Source organism: Lathyrus oleraceus, chromosome 4 (assembly GCF_024323335.1).
Source record: "Lathyrus oleraceus cultivar Zhongwan6 chromosome 4, CAAS_Psat_ZW6_1.0, whole genome shotgun sequence".
Classification (NCBI taxonomy): Eukaryota; Viridiplantae; Streptophyta; class Magnoliopsida; order Fabales; family Fabaceae; genus Lathyrus; species Lathyrus oleraceus.
Window position 1 is genome coordinate 63535148 of NC_066582.1, and position 6367 is coordinate 63541514.

General features: G+C 31.7%; 1 long non-coding RNA gene across 1 annotated transcript; it reads left to right on the forward strand.

The window, feature by feature from the left end:
- The first annotated feature begins 252 nt into the window (after positions 1-252).
- On the forward strand, positions 253-3861 carry LOC127073358 (uncharacterized). The gene is made up of 2 exons (XR_007785729.1): positions 253-721; positions 3499-3861. It is a non-coding gene; the product is annotated as an uncharacterized LOC127073358 (long non-coding RNA).
- The last annotated feature ends 2506 nt before the right edge of the window (positions 3862-6367 follow it).

Consider the following 6367-nt stretch of genomic DNA (forward strand, 5'->3'; position numbering starts at 1 on the left):
TTTATATGTATGAAAAATGTGTGGCAAAAGAATTAAAAGAAAAAAGTAACAATGCTTAATTAATTAGAGGACCAGTCTGCACATGTGTGTTTAGGAAAAAAGGTGTATGGCCAAGTAAAAGTGGCGTAGGGCCCATACTGAAGGCCCAAGTTATGTTTTTTGTTGCATTCAGAAACAGGGGGGGGGTGTCAGCAATTTGGAAGTGTTGTTAGCAAATTCCTTGGGCTTAGTAGCTTGTGAAGCCCATGAACGTGGGGCAAGGGATGAAAGGAGCTTCAGACTCCACCATTCACGTTTCAAACTCAACATCCATGACTCTCTCCCTCTCATTCTAACTCTCTTAATCGGAAATCACTCCGCCGTGCAAGAGGCGGCAAAGCAACCCAACTTGGCCCATAATCACCACCATTAAGACCATATCACTATCCTCTTTCCACTTCTTGTATCAATTTCTTATGAAACTCACTCAAGCATCTTATCCCTCAAACAAACATCAAGAACTCTAAGTCCTAAATCCAAAATTAAATTACCAAGACCCACTAATCTGAACTCAAACCTTAGGGGTTTGGTTTACCTACTCAAACATTACATCCTGGTAACAATATTGGAGCAACGAAGTGAAAATTTGAAGGGCCTACCTACAAGGAGAATGCTTACCTTGGAAATTGTTGAAGATGAAAATGATGAAGCTTCCGAGAAAGCCAGAGGAGAAATACAATAAGTAAATGCTTTGACACTTCAATTCTCTGCAATAATTTCTTCTTCCTCTTCTCTTGAGTGTAATAAGTTGGACTGTTGAATTTGTTGTATTGTTGATTAGGAAGAATGGAAAGTGTGTAGAGTATGGGAATAAAGCTTAACTATTGTTACAACAAACTTTAATGTGAAGTTTGATCAACAATGGTGGGGTCGAGCTCTGAGTGTGGTGAGGGAGATGCGAGTGAATGCAAAGAAATTGCAGAGAGAGTGATTTGAGAGTGATGATCTGCAAAGTTAAAAAATGGTCCCTGAGATTGATGATATAATGTAGCTTATATAGAGATTGAGGTGGAAAAGATTGTAATTGAATTAGGCAGAGGTTAGGGCAAAGTAGTTACAATCAGGGCACATGTTAATGTTAATTGATTTAAATAGCAGGTTAGTTAGGAGATTGACACTGTTAGCTAACAATGAGTTGAGTTAGGTTTTTGACAGTTAGTGAATTCCATTAGGGTGAGAATTGTTAGTGAAATGAAATTGATTAGTTGTATTGAAATGTTAATGATAGTTAGTGAATATGTTTAGCAGACTGTTAATTGACTTTTAAATTGTTTAAAAGTTGAATGAATTGTTTATGGAACTCGTTGAAGGTTGGATTGTCAAATGGGTTATTTAGATTGAATTGTGTCAATGAAACCTGAACTGTCATGAAAAATTGCATTGTTATGAACTGGCATAGAATGTTTGAATTATGACTGAATTAAATGAATTCTTAGAATTGAATTAGGGTGGTTAGTAGGGGTGTGTATGGATCATAAACCAAACCAAATTGAACCATATATATGGTTCGGTTTGGATCTTAAAACCATTTTCATAAAATCAATTTATTTTCTTAAAATCGGTTTATAAGTGGATCGGTTCGGTTTTAAACCGGTTTTTAACAAAAAAAAATAGTTAAAAAAAAATAGTTTTAAATCAATTTCTTTAAAACCAATTTTTTATTTTCTTAAAAAAATCAATTTCAAAACCAATTTTATAAAAAAAAAACAGTTTTTAAAACTATATTTTTAAAAAATCAATTTTATATCAAAAATAATTTTATTTTCTTTTAACTAACTTTTTTATTTTCACTAGTTATAAAACTATTTTATGTAAAAAAATATTTATTTTAAAAAATTATTTTAAATTTGACTTTTATAAACACCACAAATAATATCTCGATTAAAAATAATCCCAAGTATGGTGTGTTGCATAAAAACGGTCATAAAATAAAATAATTATGAATCATATCTCTATAAATCATAATTGTTCATAAAATAAATAAATCATCAAAAAAATTGTTCAATCTTCTAAAATCTCTCATAATTGTTCATAAACAATTTTTATGAGATTTTAAAATATATATTTTAAAAAAATTTTAAAAACATAAAAAAAACAATTTTTTTAGAAAAAAAATATCAAATATTAAGAAAAAAGAAAAAAAATTGAAAATAATAAAATTATATTCTGAAAAAAACATCTTAAAAAAAATTATTCCAAAAAATAAAAAGAATTGAAAAAAAATTATTTAAAAAAAATGAAAATCGAAAATAATTTTTTTTGAAAATAAAATAATAATTTCTATTCTGTAATTATAAAAAATTAAATTTTTAAATTTTTTTTTTTTTCTGAAAATGAAACTTTTTTTTATTCTGAAAATTTGAAAAAATAACCTTTTTGAAAATTAAAAAAATTATTTAAAAAAATTTAATTTTTTAAAAAAAAACATTTTTTACTGAAAAAAATACAAAATATTTTTGATAAAAAATATCTTTTTTATTTAGAAGACAATAATAATTTCATTTGAAAAAAAATATCAAATATAATTTTTTTGAAAAAAAAATCCAAATATAATATTTTTCGTGAAAAGAAAAAAAAAATTCTGAATTTTATTTTAAAAATAATTTTTTATGAAATTTAAAAAAATTTAAAATATAAAATTAATTTATAATGTGATAAAACATGAAAACAGACAAATATAAAAATGTAACGCATCGTAACATTTGGATACCCAATAACAAAACCAAATTTTTATAATGGGTAACGGTTTATATTTGGATAATAAAATGGATACCCAAATTTTTATTTTAGCATTTTGTTTGGCTTTTTAAAAGTAGAACAATTTGGATACCAATTTGGTTATGGATAATCGATTTTTTTGCACACCCCTAGTGGTTAGTGAAGTGAATACAAGTTAAATTGTTAGGATTGTGTTAGAGTTAAGAGGTTGAACTATTTGATTGAAATTGGTTGGACTGTTAGGAAAGCTTATTGTATAATCAAATGTTTATGTTTAATGAATTATTAGTTAATTATTGAAGTTGTTATGAATGTAAGTTTTAATCAACTAGGGGTTAGCTTATTAAGCTGTTGGTGATTGGCAATTGCAGGTTAGTAACTTAGTTTGGAGGAAAATGTTGGTTAGGTTTGACTTGTTAGAATGAAAGTGATTTGAGTTAGCAATGTTAGATTGTGATTTTGACTGCTTGAACTGTTATGTGAATGTCATGACATTTGGTTAGAAATCAATTGGGGTTATGTTTTGATATTTAGGAATGTTAAGTAAAGTGTTAGCTGTTAGTGAATTAGAGATTATAATTGAACTGTTAATATGATGTACATGTTATATTTGTTTGGATGCATTGCCATGTGATAAGTGTGAATCGAGCATAGTAATTTTGTTTTCTGTATGGCTATGCATGAGTATGTGTATGGTATTGTGCGTTTGTATGCATCATGACTTGGTTGGTATTGTTGCAGGGGCAAATGCTCATTTGGTAGAGTAATCATGGCTTGGTATGAAGTATTTCTCATGAAGTCCATTATAGTTTGTCATGACATGTATTAAGGTTCTCTTATGAATAGATTTTGGGCACAGGAATGGAGATTTATGGGGACGAAGACAAAAGAGTTTTAGTAGACTTTAGGATCATATTGACTTTGGTCAACTTTGTAACCAAAAAGTCAACAGTTGATCAAAAGTCCCCCCAATGTCAAGTGTAATTTTTTGTGTAATTTTGTACTTTTGGCTTCCTTGTGTAATGTATTTGAAGATCTTGTAATGAAACATAATTCTTGAATGCAATGTAACTTGATTTCCAAGACGAATGACTTTCCCTCAAACTTGAATTTGAATATACTAGAAATCCTTGAATAAACTTGAATTGCAATGAATGTGAATTGAATATCTTAAACCAAAAGAAACAAAACCGATCCATTAATCATGTAAAACTTTAAAAGAAAATGGTCAATAAAAGTCAACCTTGCATGGTTGACTTGTTGACTAAAGTCAATCTTGAAAGAGTATGACTTCTCAATCCTTTGGACCGTGATGTAATCAATATAATCACCAAGTGTAGACTAAAATTAGGACTTCCAAAAGTCTTAGTCCAAGAACAATGATCAACCCCTAATTTGTTGTGTCCAAATAATCAAGGTAGAGCATAATGAAATCCACAAGCTTGCCAACCATGATATAATGCCTTGTATCTCGAATAAGAAGAAACATTTGAATCACTAATATTATTTGAAAAATGTAAGTGAATGATCTTATGATAGATGACTAGAGTATGCAGATGAAATAAGGAAAAAAGGTAGGGAAAAATTTGGGGTATGACAGTAGTTAGCAGGAAATTCCTTGGAAAAAGTAATGTGAGAACTCTTGAATCGAATGGTGTTAAAATCAACATCACTCTACAAAATCGCAGAAGGTGGTGGAACCTCACATATAGAAGGTGCATGTGTGGTCTCATTCTTAAAAGTAGGTGAGGCAATGTCAGTAATAGAGGAAGAACCCTCATACAGCCTCTGAGCCTTCACGTGGGCAAGTTTGGAGTCAGGTCATCAGCTTGCCTTTTCATCCTCTTTTAACAATAAAACCCTCAGAGTGATTATGGGAATTGTTGGTGTCCGAACGAACAACTGGATCTTTTCCCACCTTTGTTTCCTCTCTTTAGTAAAATTTTTCACCAGTTGATATACAAAACAATGCATAAAGGTCACATATATTGTCTAAAAATGCATGTAAAGGAAAACAAAATATAAGTTGCCTAAATAAGCAGCGAGGTGTTTGTCGCCACCCAACCAAAGTCTAATAACTTCATAATAATCCATAACCTCGAATTTTCATATGGGGCAGACAATCCTCTTGTCTTTGAGGGTAAGGGACACCTTTTCTCATATCCCGTGATTGCCTTAAGGTCATTCGTCTAAGACATGGAAAGAGAGGGGCACCATCCCCCCCTTCTCGAAAAAGTCATCTAACCCTTTTCACGCGGGCAAACTTGTCCTTCAAATACTTATAGTGATTGGAATGGGATACAAAGGGTATTCCTCGACTGACCACTTAAAGATACCCATATACCCTTTGTTGATTTAGTGGTGTAAAAGGAGAAAACTACTCCCACGGTCGGAGTAATGTCCAGGTCCTCATAGACCATCTCAAAGCCCCTAATATCAGTTAGAAAAGCGCAACATTGATAACCCTTAAGACCTTTATGGAAAAGGAAGAAAGAGGGAAAATAACCATATATCCTTGACGAAAGAGGGTTAAAAGTACATGTATGGAGAATGAGGATCAGAGGAGACGAATGTGGCCCCCATCTCCGACGATGAACGGACCTTTAGAATAACCCGATCTTCATCCTCTAAAGAGGAAACCTCTATTGTTGATCGGAAATGGAGGATCTTTTCATTAGAAGTATAACACAATCCAATATCTTCGACGTCTTTGGACACGATGGAGGGGGTAGACCCTGTCTCCTTGTTCTTGATAAAATAGTAGGACAAAAAGAAATCACCACCACTACCGTCACAATCATCAAAAGAGGTAACTAATACCCTCAAAATCTACGACCCCACACTTAACCTAAGTCCTATTTCGAATGTTTCTTCGTAAACCCTGCTCACCACAAAAAGCGAGAAAAAGGAAATTCATACTTGAAAGAAGGTTGTGAATGAGAAAGCATGATCGATGAAGAGTTGGGCAATTCATATGAACTTGCAAAAGTAGGAAGCGAATTGAGCAAATGAGATAATAGAATAAATTCTTTATAGGGGAGTTGGAACCATAAGGGATCCTTTAGACACCCCCATAACTTTGAAAAAATTCTGCATATATTTTAACACATGCCAATAATGTTTAAGGTCTCAAAAACAAACCATCATTGCTTACATTAAATGGAAGTAAGTGTGACCAGTTGAATGATTGATTGTCATCCACAACTGACATTTTTACCTAAATAGGTGACATTTGACAAATTCCTTGTCTTTCAATTACTGGCTTACACAATTAAAATTTAACTGAAGGACTCACCCCAATACTAATGGACTCGACTCTCTTGAATAAGGTTGTCTTCAACTAGGGGACTCGTCTCTCATGAACAAGGTTGCCTTCAGCTAAAGGGTTCGCCCCGAGTTAATGGACGTACCTCGCCAATGACAAAAATGTTGAAAATTCTTCGCCTTTTTACCGAATCCTTGTCCTTAAGGGACGATGTAGTGTTATATTTATCAGTATTTTATTATTATTATTATTATTTATTTATAAATTGCATCGATTATTTTCACATTAACATAATTGTATCTTCATTTAAGCGAAAGCGAAGTGAAACAAAAAAGAAAATGGTTT